The sequence below is a fragment of the Ahaetulla prasina genome, chromosome 2 (assembly GCF_028640845.1).
Source record: "Ahaetulla prasina isolate Xishuangbanna chromosome 2, ASM2864084v1, whole genome shotgun sequence".
Lineage (NCBI taxonomy): Eukaryota > Metazoa > Chordata > Lepidosauria > Squamata > Colubridae > Ahaetulla > Ahaetulla prasina.
The window spans coordinates 247440375-247456202 of record NC_080540.1 but is presented as its reverse complement, the minus strand read 5'-3'; positions in this window follow the sequence as shown (position 1 = coordinate 247456202).

Genomic DNA, 15828 nt, shown 5'->3' with positions numbered 1-15828 from the left:
TCTGTCTTTCTCTCTCCCTCTATCTCTCTTGCTGCCTCTCTCTGTTACTCTCTCTCTTTTCCTCCCTCCCTCTCATTATCTTGCTTTCTGTCTCATCTCTCTCTCTCTCTCTCCACCTCCCTCCAGCTATCCAGCTCTCTAGCGATCCGTGCTCTCCTATCCAGCTTCATGTGTTGTGTGAATCCAACTACGTAGGCTGTGGAGGGGGAGTGGAGGCTGGCAGGCAAAGCCAAGCATTAGAGATCCACACAAAATAAGGCAATTCCAACCTGGATCCTGTCTTGGAGGATCCCCCCCTTCTCTCTCCCCCGACAGGGGCCCGGGAAGCCTGAGAAAAAGTTCCCTCCTCAGAGGCAACCAGCAAGGAAACATGGGTGGTGCTCTGGCTGGGAGGCGGCGGCATGGAGCCCCACCTCTGACCAGAGAGACCAGAGCAGGCAGGGCTTCCCCACCACCACTGTGGCACTGTGGCACTGTGGCACTGTGGCTGGGAGGGACACGCGAGTCAAACGCTTGGAGCAGCGCTCGACAGAGTTTGCAAGTGGGCTCAGTGGGGTGCTTAGAGGGAAGACCCCAGCCCATTTGGTTTGCTTCAGCGCAGGGTGGGAACACAGAAGGCAGAGGAAATCTGTGCCTCTTGGCATTCAGCCCTCAAAGACTCCTTTAGGGTGACTTTTTCTGCTTTTGAAACATTATGTTTAGCACCAATAAAAAAAGAAAAACTTTCATAGTATCATTTCTCTTTCCCTCTGTCTCTCTGTCTCTCTTTCTCTGTCTCCCTCTCTTTCCCTCCCCCTCTCTCTCTCTCTTTCTCTGTCTCCCTCTGTTTCTCTCTGTCCTCCCACCATCATAGGAGGAGAGGAAGGAACCCCTGAACTGGTGCTGGATGGTGGGAATGACATCTGAAGGCCCATGAGCCCATGAGCAGCGTGCCCATGCTCGGCTGGCTGGTGGGGAGGTGGGGCATCCCAATACAGGCAGCTCTGCAGGAAAAGAAACAGCTTTTTTTGCTGAGCCGACTCAGGGTCACATAGTGGCTCCACGTCATAATGGGCTTCAGGAGGAGGATGGGACCTCGTCTCTCCCACTGTGAAGCGCGCAAATGAAGAAGTTCACTAAATCAATTCCAACTTCACAAGATCTTTTTCTTTCGCCAGAAGTTGGAACTGATTGAGTGAAACACGATGGAGAAATGCGATTGGAGCTGGGCTGGACCAACTGCGTGCGTGCCCACAGAGAGGTTTCTGGGTGCCACATCTGGCATGTGTGCCATTGGTTCGCCACCACGAACCTAATGGGTAATGAAACAACTGCAAGAAAACTAAGCTCAGAAAGCACAAAGAACACTAAAAGTATACTATTCAACCCTGAGTTGCATATTTTCTCTTCTATTGGAATAAAAATAGATATTTGCTTTTATAACTCTACTTTGTCTAACAGTATAATCTCCAGTGTTAAAGATTGTGAATCACTAACTAAGATGTTAATTTATCATGAACCTACCTTATGGACATTATAGCATACCATCCATTTGATGGTTGAAAAGTCAATGAAAAGTCAATTTTCTTTAGAGTAGTATTTTTCAAACATGGCAAATTTAAAATGTATGGACTATAACTCCCAAAATTCCACAGACAGCACTTTAATTGAAAAATATAGAGGCATATAGAGCAATGTACAGTAAAATGGAGATCTAAAACCAAGTAGCAGACTTCTTCTCCCCACCACCTATAAAGCAAGCCCTTATTCAGTTTCCATCTAACTTCTGCAACAAAGCTCAAAGCCAAATTAAGATAAAGATTCTTTAAAATCAAGCCTGATTCCTGATGGAGCCATTGTCACTGCAACTGACAGCTTCAAAACTGACCTTGACTGATTTTGAAAAAGCTAAACAAGCTTGTACCAGGTTAACACCTAAATGATAGGCTACCAGAAAAGTCCAGGATTGTAGGTTAGGTTGGGTAGTTAGAAGACATCCCAGAAGAGAGTGACAAATCATTGATTCGTTGACATATTTTGCATTTTCCTATTGGTCAGCTGGAGGGAGCATTGATTGGCTCATGGTGTTTTCAACTGTTTGCAGTAGGCAAAAGTAAAGTTGATTGTGGGTTGGCATCAGCTAAAGTTGAACTAGTTCCAGAATTGGCAAACTCCAATACCACAAGAAGATGAGAAGGCAGAGTGAAGTAGAACTTCTATTCCTCTCTCCAAAAAAATCTGGAAATGGATAGTTTTTCAAAGAATCTGGCATTCATTGAGCTTCCGCCCTGATATAACAAGAAAACAGATATAACTTGAAATGATATCTAGTAATTGCCCCCAGCCATGATGGGAAAGATAAGAAACAAACAAGCGTACATACATATATACCATAACAGAATGATGTCCCTACAAAGAATCATCAATATTTTTTTTGCTTCAGTTTCAGCTCTTTTCAGTAATGAGAGGTTGAGAAAAACCTCTATTCTGGCAGAATATTTATAGGCCCCAAACTGGATATGCTTAACATATGTGGAATCTGTTCTGAGCATTTTTCCAGATTAGAACCAGACTACAGCTGACATGAGCAAAGCAGATGGTGGGAGGGGGTCTGCTGCTCAACCCCCTTCTGTTGGGAAGCTTCAGTGCTGTCTTCTGAGCTTGTCCAATTATTATTTTATTGGGCAACAAATGTGAATTTGTTATGTTATGTGGAATCCAAATGCCTTTCAAACAGTTCATCTTATCTGCTGCAAAGAAATTACATTTTCTAAATAGAAATACATCACAAGTGGAAAATTTTGATAAAGCCCATTGCAGCAAATTGTGGGTGGGATTATAAATATATATAATCCTTCTTCTCACAATACTGTTTCACTTCTGCAAATGATTAAATATATAAGAGAAAGGTTGAACCCTAACAAGATTTAGCATTGCAGTATGCAAACCAGGGGTGGCATGCACAGAAGAGTTCTGATGACGTTTGGGTCAGTGGGTAGAGCCTCCCGCCAGTTTTACTACCGGTTCTATAGAACCGGTCCGAACTGGGGGCAACCACTGATGCAAACCCAAACATTATAGCTTGGGCTATACATCACATAAAAACTGTAACATAGTTTGTTCATAATATAGTATAAACTATGTACCCAGTTGCTGTAGTCTCTAAGGCATGGCTTAGCAAAATGTATCAACATTGCTACTTGTGTTTAGAAGACCTGATTAATGAAATTATAGCTTAGTGTAATGAGAGAACCAAGTAAAAAGATGTACAGGAAGTCCTTGACTTACAACAATTCATTGAGTGACAGTCTATGGAGATTCTTAGTCATCCAGGTCATGGTAGTCCCTGTTTTGTTCAAGAGGCAACTGGTTTCTGGTTTTTCTTTGAAGACGATTTGCTTCTCATCTAAGAAGAAGCTTCTTGGATGGGAAGGGAAACATCTTCAAAGAAAAACCAGAAAGTCCAGTTGCTTCTTGAAAAAGCACCTTTGGGTGCTTTTCATTTAATGACAGTTCAAAGTTACACCACCATTGAAAAAAGTGACTTATGAAGTTTTTCACACTTACAACCATTACAGCAGCCCCATGGTCATGTGATCAAAATTCAAACTCTTGGCAACTAGTTCATATCTATGACAGTTGCAGTGTCTTGGGCTCATGTGACTTTCTGACAAATAAAGTCAACAAGGAAGCCAGATTCACTTAACAATTTTGTTACTTACTTAACAACTGCAGCAGGGGTGGATTCTACTTACCTTTACTACCGGTTCGCATTGTGTTCGCATTTGCGTGCAAGCGGAGCAAGCACGTGTGCGCGCTCTTCTGCGAATGCACAGATCACTTTTGATGACGTTTGGGTCAGAGGGCGGAACAGCCTGCCGGTTTTACTACTGGTTCTATAGAACAGGTCCAAACTGGGGGCAACCCACCACTGAACTGCAGTGATTCACTTAACAACTGTTCCAAGAAAGGTCATAAAATGGGGCAAAATTCATTTAACAAGTGTCTCACTCATCAATAGAAATATGGGCCCCAGTTGTGGTCATAGGTCGAGGACAACCTGTATAAGCAGACTACATTTATCCAACTGTCTCACGTACTGTTCGGCTATATCCTAGTTGTGCCCACAATTTTCAATCAGGAGACAAATTGCATTTTAGGAGAAAAATCCCAAAACAATGATTACCAATTCTCTTTCTATGTCAGATTCTCAGATATAGGATCATCTTCAGAAAGGAAAAGGCAAGTAATGACCAAACAAAAAAGGCTGGGACTTTGATTATGGAGTCACAATTGCCAACTTGACATTCTTGGTATCTCCTTCCCCCAGGGGAGGGTTTCACTTACCTTTGCTACCAATTCACTCACGCTCAGGGTTCACTCACCCAGAAGCTTCTGCACATGCGCAGAGGGTATTTGATGACATCCAGGTGGGTGGGTAGAGCCTCCTGCCGCCGCTACTACCAGTTCTCCCGAACCAGGGTGAACTGGTGGCAACCCACCACTGCCTTCCCCCCCAGTAGACATCCCTATTCAGCGAAACCATTTTAATCACATCATGCTAAGTCAAAAATGTGTTTCATCAGCTCGGTCTTAATAAGTGTGTTATTAATGGCCAGTGTGACTATTTCAGAAACAAAACTAAAAATTAAACTACCTAAATCTTATCCCAAAAGTCAACCTAGCATATGAAGGATTAGATTTAGAAGTACCAAAATGCACACAGGTAGTCTTCGACTTACAACAGTTCATTTAGTGACCGTTCAAAGTTATAGCGGCACTGAAGAAAGGGATTCATGAGCATTTTTCACACTTATGACCGCTGCAGCATCCCCTGGGTCATGTGATTTATATTCAGATGCTTGACAAGTGGTTCATATTTATGAGAGTTGCAGTGTCCCAGGGTCATGCGATTCCCTTTTGCGACTTTCTGACAAGCAAACTTAATGGGGAAGCCAGATTCACTTAACAACCATGTTAGTAATTTAAGAACTGCAGTGATTCATTTAACAAAGGTGCCTCATAAAATGGGCCAGAACTCACTTAACAAATTTGTTACTTAGTGACATAAATTTTGGGTTCAATTGTGGTTGTAAGTTGAGGACTACCTGTACGATATAAAGCGGTTCCAACCTGTCTTCCTTGTAACAATGATACTGTAGCTGGTTGATGAAGAGATTATGCAAAGTTTCTTGACAATATTTAGCAGTAAAAATACTGTAGTAAAATCAGAGAGCTTGATAAGAAGAAATTGTGTCTGGCCTGGAGCATCTTTGTGTAATGGTTTTTCATCAGGAATTGAGAAAAAGCACTCTACCGTTAAACGACTATAACTCCAGGACCCAAATTAGGCCCTGGTTCTGTTTTATGGCATCAACAGTAAAAATGAACATCACTCATTCCTCCATACAGCAAAGCCATTTGTTTTATAGACCTCTTTATAAATTATTTTATTCTATGGTAAATATACCAAAATATTTTTTTTTCCCTCCGGTTTTCTTCCTATGCAAAGTCCTAGGAACAGTGGTGAGTTGCAACCAGTTTTCCCCTGATCGGACGAACCGGTAGCGGTGGTGGCGGGAGGCTCCGCCCACCTCCCCAGATGCTTCTGCACATGTGCAGACGCATTGTACACGCAGGCACAAGCGAACCAGTAGCAAACTAAATTGAAACCCACTACTGCCCAGGAAGTACTTAACTCAGTAGTATTTAAAAAGTAAATGTTTCTTGTCACTTTTAGAAATTTTGCAGATGCCATGCTTTTTAAATGGACAGATTGAAAACACTAGCAAAACATGAACAGCTATTTCATTCTCCTGTGGCAAATAATCAGGAAAACAATACGAGAATGTTGTTTCCTCTGCTAAGTCATTCTAAACACCAGAGAAGACTTGGTTGAGCAAGTAGAAATAGGAAAGTCAGGGGGAAATGACTATGTGAAAGGGCTCTGCAAAGAATCTCAAAGTACCATTTTGCAAAACAAGTAGTATAGAAAGCATTCCTCCTCCAAAACTTGTTCTTCTGGAACACTCTACAGCTCTGATCTCAAGGCTGCCCCTGATTAGTGCGTGAATGTGTGCCCTTGCACAGCTAGTGCCTATTTCTGTGTGGGCATGTGCCAAGGACAGCCAAGGAAAACATTAGAGAAATCTCATCAAGCTTTCTCAAGGATGTCACACCTTAGCAGTTTGAGCAAGGGCGTTTCAATTGTATCAAAGTGCTTTATGAGGGGCCCCTTTCAAATATTTGTCCGCGCTCACTGTGCAGTTGCTTGGTTTAAGCAAAAATGAGAGTGAGCATGGAAGAATGCATTCCTTTGACTTCAGAAAAGTGGATGTTAACAAAGCAATTGTAAGTAATATTCCATTACAGGAGGAGCCAAATGGAAAAGATGGTCAAGACGGAGCTTCCTAAAATAGAAGACAATAAAGCAACAATTACAAACAATTACAAAAAAGAACAAAGAAACCTCCTGGAGTAGAGCAGAAGAAGCCTACCAGCTTGCACAAGAGGAACAGAGTGAAGATTTGAGAACAAAAGAACACAAACAGGAAAAAGACCAGCCAGATCACAATGGAAGGACAGATAAGTAGCTCAGAAATGGAGAAGCGGGATCAGTAGTGAAAAATTGACAAATGATTCAAAGTGCAGATTGAACAAAAAAGCAGAAGGAACAAGGAATCATATTCCATGCCAATAAGAGTCCCTTTTTAATGGGGGTGGGTAATCCAGAAATTTGAGATATAAATATGTAAATAAAATATAAACATAATATGTGATTTACTGCAATTTCTTTAAAAATTATCATGCACCCGTAATGGAAATTGGTGAGAATACATAGTTGAAAAAGTAGTCAACAATGAGCAGATTAAAGTATTGTGGAATTTACAAATACAAACTGATAAGATCTTGGTGCACAGATTTAAACTGTGGTTGAAAAGAAGAAATGGATATATCGATGGTCAATACCAGGTGATATTACAATTTTGTTGTTGTTAGTTGCGAAGTCGTGTCCGACCCATCACGACCCCATGGAAAACAATAATTGCTGCCAGCCAGTTGAGTGAAGGGGCCAGAGAGAGGGAAAAGTTATAAATAATCCTCCCATTTTCCCATGTGCCATGAAACCTATGGCTTTCTGGGAAGTGTAATCAGAAGGTTCTGTGGTGCTGAAGCAGCCACTACTTTTTCAAATTTCATTCCCTTGGAAGTCATGGATTCCAACATTTTGTAAGTCAGCCCATGTGAGTTTCCTTGTTTCAATAATTTTTGCCCTACATCTCAAATTTTCTCAACTGAAGGTTACAAAGAGACACAATAGATTCTATAGAATAGAATAGAATAGAATAGAATAGAATAGAATAGAATAGAATAGAATAGAATAGATTTTTTTATTGGCCAAGTGTGATTAGACATACAAGGAATTTGTCTTGGTACATATGCTCTCAGTGTACATAAATGAAAAGATACGTTCATCAAGAATCATAAGGTACAACACTTAATGATACTGTTATGACCCAGGCCCAAGTAGGTAGTAAGAAACTCAGTCCATAAAAAACAAACAAATTTTATTCAAACAGCTGAGAATTACTTCATTCCCAGCATCGTTCAACTCAAATTAAAACAAATTCCTCCCAATACAAATTTGTCAGTCCTATCGCAAACCTTGGTTCAATTAGGCAAACTGCCAAAGGCCTGTCTTGGCAAACGTTCAGAAGTCACAAAAATAAATACAAGACGTAGATGAAGCAGAAGACGAACCACCAACGTTGTTTTCCGGCAAATCCCAAACACCGTTATTGGTCTGTTTTAAGCCTTATGGGAGGGGCCAATCATCTCTTGGCCCTACTCCCGAGTTGTCCTTTTTGTTTGAGCTGCTCTTGCCTTCTGGCAGCTCTTCTCATGCGTGCATTAGAAACAGGCTCCTCCTGTTCCTCTGCCTCACTACTATCAGTCTCTCGAGGCTCTGAAGTCCGCACCTCACTCCCCGATGGCCCTGGCCTCACCTCAGTCTCATCGCTGTCCGACTCCATTGCCAGCTCCACAGGCTGCTGGCGGACCACAACAGATAGTCATAGGGTACAAATAAGCAATCAGGAAACAATATCAATATCAATCAATATAAACCGTAAGCAGGAAAGTTACAGTCATACAGTCATAAGTGGAAGGAGATGGGTGGTTGGAACGATGAGAAGATTAATAGTAGTGCAGAGTTAGTAAATAGTTTGACAGTGTTGAGGGAATTATTTGTTTAGCAGAGTGATGACATTTGGGAAAAAACTATTCTTGTTGTTCTGGTGTGAAGTGCTGTATAGCGTCATTTTGCGGGTAGGAGTTGAAACAGTTTATGTCCAGGATATGAGGGGTCTGTAAATATTTTCACAGCCCACTTTTTGACTCATGCAGTATACAGGTTCTGTCGTGTCCCACTCCTCCACTGACGGCTGGGTCAGGGAAATCCGAATCAGGCTTGCCTCTGCAGCTCTGCCCAAAGTCCTAGCAAAGTCCTCAGAGCAGGCAGGAGACCAGTAAGTGACTTCAGCAAGATAAGTTCGACTTTTGCCTGACTCAGAGACTGCCAGAAAGTAGATCCTTTATATAGGCCATGGGGTGTGGCTCCATGACTCAGCACTCATTAAGGCCTGCCCCTCCCTTCCTTCTGTTGCCTCCACCTCTCCAATCTTCTGATGCGAGGGTCACTCCAATCAGCTGTTGTTGGGAGTAAACCCTCCTCAGGCTCACCTGCTGTGGAGGAGAGGGAGGGGTCTAGCTGCTCCGTTTGCCTGGGCATGGAGTCAGGGCTGGGGCAGGGAGATGCTCCTTCTTCTGCAGTTTGTCTGGGCATGGAGCCAGGACTGGGGCTGGAAGGCATACATTCCTCAGTGTTCAGGAGCAGGTAAGAAGGCCCCGGCTGGTCTGAGGGCGGGCAAGACACAACAGGTTCTCAGTGGAAGGCATGTTGGTAGTAATTGTTTTTTCTGCAGTTCTAATTATCCTCTGAAATCTGTGTCTGTTGCAGAACCAAACCAGGTGTGTGTGTGTGTGTGTGTGTGTGTGTGTGTGTGTGTGTGTGTGTATTGTGAAAAGACTTCCAAGCAGGTCACCAATCCAAATTAGAACACAACACATGGAGAACATGATTGATAACTTTCTTTTTCATTCTGTTTCACTATTAAATTGCACTTGTCCCAGAAGCCTTGATTGATTGATTGATTGATTGATTGATTGATTGATTGAATTTATATGGCTGCCCATATCATAAGAAGTAACTCTGGGTGGTATACAACAACAAAAAATAAAACCATAAACATGTCAAAAAAACAATCATATTAAAAAGTTTTTTAAAAGTACGAAACATACAAAAGATTAGATTTGCAAGGGAGCCATCTTAAGATCTCACTGATCTCCCGAGACACCCAGGTCTGATGACATAGCCAGAAAATAAGTAGAGATGGAGATGACCTCACTTTGGAAGGGGGAATATTCCATAAGGCAGGCACCATGGCAGAGAAGGTCCACCTCTTTGGTTACACAAAGTGTAGCTCCCTGGCAGACGGGACCCAGAATCATACCTCTCTTAACCAGAACTGATGAGATTGGCAGATGTAATTGAGAAGAGGTGGTCCCTCATATAAACCTGGTCCCACATCATGAAGGTCTTTAAAGGTCAAAGGCAGCACCTTGAATTGGACCCTGAAGCAGACTGGCAATCAATGGAATTTGCAGTGGTGTAATGTGCGCTGTTCTAATAACTGTCAGTGCTGCTGTATTTTGCGCCAACTGAAGTTTCTGGATACCCTTCAAAGGCAGTTCCATTTAAATCACATTACAGTAATCTAATCGGGAGGTGAGCAGGACATGAGTGACTGTGAGCAGAGCCTGTCAATCAATGGTGAAACCCAATTTTTTTCTACTACCGGTTTTGTGGGCGTGGCTTGGTGGGTGAGGCAGGAAAAGAATACTGCAAAATCTCTTTCCCCACACCACTCCAGTGGAAGGATACTGCAAAATCTCCATCCCACCCCACTCTGGGGCTAGCCAGAGGTGGTATTTGCTGATTCTCTGAAATACTCAAAATTTCCTCTACCGGTTCTTCAAACTACTGAAAATTTCCGCTACCGGTTCTCCAGAACCTGCTGGATTTCACCCCTGCTGCCAATCCAAGAACAGGTGCAATTGCTGCCCAACATGAAGCTGTGCAAGGACCTCCATGGTCACAACATGGTCCTTGAACAGGAGTCATCAAATCCTCCAAGCCCCCTCTACCCAAGAAGGCACATGACACCCGGAGAAACAGGGCTGAAGACAGCAGTTTGCAGACACAATAATTACTTACAGTTTTTTACAGTAATCAACACCTTCAGGAACAATAGCAGGAGAGTGATTCCTGGATGAAACTAGTAGAAAAGGGAAAGGTTTAAATGTCCAATCCATGTTGGATCAAGGTAGTTGTGATACTGATAACTCAAACAATCAAGGGATTATGGTTCGAGATGAAGAACTTACTTTGGAAAAGTGTGAACCTACTTTGGAAAAGTGTGTATCAAGTATTACAGATCGGTCACACAAGAAGAGCATGGTATCCAAAAAGAGAAGTCACCTTCTGATTGGTGATTCAATTGTAAGGGATGTAAATTTAGGAAAGGATATGGAGGTTTTGAAAGACGTCAGGTGTCTACCTGGTGCTACTGCCAGCAGAGACAAGAGGCGTATTCTTAAGATAGTCAAGAATGCCAGTAAGGATTCTGATGTTGATGCTATTATACATCTTGGCACAAATGATCTGTCCCAAAAGGATGTGCTTTCTGTGCAGAATGATTTCCAGAGCTTGGGGTATGAACTTAATAGCATAGGTTGTAGGCTTAACTTTTCAGAGGTTTTACCAGTACATAAGGAACAAAAAGGTAAAGGCCAGCGTGTAGTGGAGTTTAATGTGTGGCTAAAGGAGTGGTGTAAAAGGGAAGGCTTTAGTTTTATTAGTCATGATGTCTGCAACTGGTCCAATGAAAAATTGTACAAAAGAGATGGATTGCATCCATCAAAGAAAGGGACTGAGTTACTTAGCAATACATTCACAGATTTTCTGGATAAACATTTAAACTGAACAGTGGGAACAGAGAATTAACTGATATAGAAAATTTCTGTCCCCAGCAATCGAAAACTAAAAGGGTTATCAGTGCATGTAACATAGATGTCTGTATGGGTAAGACTATCAACCCTGCTATCAAGCAAAACCAAGCATTTAACAGTGAGTGCCGTACCATGTGCACTAAACCAACAGGTGGCAAGAAAGTAGGGACAGTCAACACAGGTTATGTAGACAGTAAACACAAGGTCAATCCAAATGGACTCAAATGTCTATACACCAATGCACAGAGTATGAGGAATAAACAGGGTGAATTAGAAATCCAAGTAAATGAGGGTAGATATGATATTGTTGCCATTACGGAAACTTGGTGGGATGAAACTGACAAATGGAACATACAGCTAGAGGGATATAAATTATTTAAAAGAAATAGACCAAATAAAAGAGGAGGTGGAGTTGCACTATATATAAGAAATAACTACATCTCTACAGAAATAGAGCACAACAATGATGAAAATCATCTTGAATGTATTTGGGTCAATATAAAAGGGGTGAAAAACGATAATGCCATAGGTTATACTATAGGCCACCCAACCAAACAGAGGAAGTAGATGAACTTTTTGCTAGTCAGCTAACTAAGGTATGTAGGAAGCACATCACAGTAGTAATGGGGGATTTTAACTACCCTGACATCAACTGGGAAACAAACTCTGCACCAAGTGGAAGATCCAACAGGTTCCTAACAAACCTAGCAGACAACTTTGTTTCCCAAAAAATAGAGAAGGCGACAAGGGGATCAGCCATATTGGACTTAATTCTCACTAACAGAGATGAAATGATAGAAGGTGTTGAAGCTACAGGAACCTTGGGGGCAAATGACCACGCAATATTGGAATTCGACATTAAGCAAGTACAAGTAGTAGAACAAAGTCAAACTAGAGTCTTGGACTTTAAGAGAGCTAATTTCAATAAACTTAGAGAGAGCTTGAGAAGGATTCAATGGATGAGAATCCTCAGGGGGAAAACGACTCAAGAAGCTTGGGAAATTTTGAAAAGTGAGATTATAAAACCACAGTCTAACACAATACCAATGAAGAAGAAAAATAATAGATCTCAAAAGAAACCAGCATGGATGCATAAAGAACTATCTGACAAATTGAAAGACAAAAAGGACAAATATAAAAAGTGGAAAGAGGGGCAAATAACTAAGGCAGAATATCAGCAAATAGCCCGAGCCTGTAAAGATGAAGTGAGGAAAGCTAAGGCTCACAATGAACAAAGGCTAGCGACAAAAGTAAAAAATAACAAAAAAAGCTTCTTCCAACATGTTAAAAACAAGAAAAAAGTCAAGGAAACAATTGGCCCATTGCTGGGAGAAAGTGGCAAGAAGATGACAAGCAACAGAGAAAGCAGATCTACTTAACTCATATTTTGCATCTGTCTTTACACAAAAGGAAAAACAATCCAACCTATCAAAACAGCACTACAAAAAACAGATTAGAAACACAAGTTAAAATAGGGAAGAAAATGGTAAGTGAACACCTGTCTACCCTAGACGAGTTCAAATCACCAGGACCGGATGGATTACACCCCAAGGTTCTGAAGGAACTGGCAGACGTGATCTCAGAACCACTGAACTATATCTTTCAAAGATCCTGGAGCACAGGGGAGCTGCCAGAGGACTGGAAAAGAGCTGATGTAGTTCCCATCTTCAAAAAGGAAAAACAGATCCAGGAAACTACAGACCTATCAGTCTGACCTCAATACCGGGGAAGATTCTGGAAAAGATAATCAAGCAACGAATCACCAAACACCTAGAAGCAAACAAAGTAATAACCAAAAGCCAACATGGGTTTGTCAAAAACAGATCATGCCAGATTAATCTTATCGCATTCTTTGACAAAATGACAAAATTAGTAGACCAGAGGAATGCTGTCGATATAATTTACTTGGACTTCAGTAAAGCATTTGATAAAGTAGACCATAACCTACTACTAGATAAAGTAGAAAAATGTGGGTTAGGCGGCACCACCACCAGATGGATTCGTAACTGGCTGACCAACCGCACTCAACGTGTAGTCCTCAACGGAACTACATCCACATGGAGGGAAGTATGCAGTGGAGTACCCCAAGGCTCTGTTTTAGGCGCAGTACTCTTCAACATCTTCATCAATGACTTGGACGAGGGGATAGATGGGGAACTCATCAAATTTGCAGATGACACCAAGCTGGCAGGAATAGCCAACACTCCTGAAGATAGGCTCAAGTTACAGAAAGATCTTGACAGACTTGAACATTGGGCGCTATCTAACAAAATGAAATTCAACAGTGAAAAAAGTAAGTGTTGTGACCCAGGTTCCTGGACCCAGACTCCTGGACTCGGATGATTCAGAAAATGAGGGAGAAGACCTGGCAAGCCCTGCTTCTCTTGAGCCCTCTCCCTCCCTGGCACCCACTCAAAGGGAGGGGCCAGCAAGGCCTGATTCTCCCGGGCCTTCTTCTGATTTGGCAACGCCCCAAGAACAGTTTTGGAGGGACGCAAGATTACGAAGGCTTGATCGGCGTGCGCAGCAGCGGAAGAGTTGGGACAAAGCCAAGTCATAATTGTCATGCAGTGACATCTGCAGAGACTATAAATAGGAGGCGGGACTTCCTGGTTTTTTGTCTTGGACAAAGTAATGAGTTGGCGCGAGCTAATGAATTGGCGCGAGCTAACTGTTTTAATGGAGGGAAGAATATATTCGTGAGTAATTCTGGCCTTATCTATAATTTCCTCGTTATCTCCAGAAACTTGGCAGGCCCGTGGGTAGACGTGGCCAGGACATGTATCTATGTAAATAAAAGGAAAAAGGAAGGCCTCTGACGGACTCTTTGCTGGGAGTATTGGGGGAAGGGAAACAGAACATTTTGTCCAAGACCTGACTAAAACATCTTCCACCAAAGATGGATCAGCAGCAGGTACAGCAGCAGTTAGAGCAGCTACACGCGGCTAATCAACAGCTCCAGCAGCAAGTGGCTCACTTGGCAGGCCAACTTGCTGCCAGGAATGTGCCTGCAGCCCCCCCCCCTCCCCCCCCCCCTCCCCCCCCTCCCAAGGGCCCCATAACCGTGCCGGATAAGTTTTCTGGGCAGCCTGAGATGTTCCCGACCTTCTTGGGACAGTGCCAGCTCTACATGGCTATGAGGCCAGAGGATTTCCCAGACGACCGGGCTAAGGTGGCCTTCGTGATTAACCTTCTTTCCGGCTCGGCTGCTCGATGGGCCACGCCCCTCTTGCTCCAGGACAGCCCCCTGCTGGCGGACCAACAGCGTTTTTGGCAGCACCTGCGCACCATGTATGAGGACCCGTTCAATGCTGACGGCAACCAGGCGCCTTAGGGACTTCCGTCAAGGGAAGCCCCCCCCCTACAGGAGTACATCGCCGAATTTCATCTTTTGCGTCAGGACTCTGACTGGAATGATGCAGCGCTGGTGGACGCGTTCCAGGAGGGACTCTCAGAGGAATTGCAAGACGAGCTGGCCCGGCGTGGGCGCCGCGGACCTCGACAACTTGGTGCCCCTTTGTCTCCGCCTTGATGCCCGTCTGCAACGGCAACTGTCCCGTCGCACCCCCCGGGACCCTCCGTCGACATCTGCACCCCCACTTCCTGCACCACCAGCACCCAGGGTCGCCCCACGCTTTGTAACCCCTGCGGTAGAGCCCATGGAGTTGGGAGCGGCCAGACCTCGCCTAACAGCCCAGGAGCGGAACCGAGGCGCCAAGGGGATTGTGCCTGTACTGTGGGGAGCCCGCCACTACCGCTTCTTGCCCCAGAAAGCGAAGTGGGGCACGACGCCGGTCCCCGAATCACAGCGTGACCAATCGGGAAGCGGAGCAGGCCCGACTGGGAAACCCTAGGTCGGGCACGTACTAAGCCCCCACTGGACGTTGGAAGTAGACTCTGGGCCCCTCGGCATCTGATTCTGGACACACGGATATGGTTGGGGAACCAGTCGGACGGGCTCCAGGCGCATGCGCTGGTGGACTCAGGGCCACAACAAACTTTATGGACCAGGCCTTTGTGACCCAGTTTGCGGTCCCGTGGTTCCGTGGACCTCCGATGCGGTAGAGACAATTGATGGACGAGAACTGGTGTCCGGCCCCATTAAATTCGCCACCCAGCCTTTGCGCCTGGCTATTGGGGACCATGAGGAGGCGATCCAGTTTTATGTCACGGCGGACCTTCATTTTCCCTTGGTCCTTGGGTTGGCCTGGCTTCGGACCCACGATCCTCAGGTGGCCTGGTCGCGGAACGCCATCTCTTTCCCGAGTCTGCAGTGCGCCGATCACATCCGCCACACCTGTGCCGCCCAGAACGTCCCCACCGCTGCCATCACCTTGCCTCCTGAGCTGACGGACTTCGCCGACGTGTTCAGCGAGAAGGAGGCGGACCGACTACCCCCGCATCGGCCCTACGATTGCCCCGTGGACCTTCTGCCCAACGCACCACTGCCTGTGGGACGCCTGTATTCCATGTCGGAGCCCGAGTTGGCCGCCCTCAGGGACTTCCTGGACAAAAACCTGGCCCGAGGGTTCATCCGCCTTCAAAGTCCCTCTCGGCCCCGGTCCTCTTTGTGAAGAAGAAGACAGGGGACTTGCGCCTATGCTGTGATTACCGCCGGCTAAACGCCATTACGGTGCGGAATCGCTACCCCCTGCCGCTCATCCCGGAGCTACTGGAAAGGTTGCGGGAGGCCACGATCTTCACCAAGCTCGATCTCCG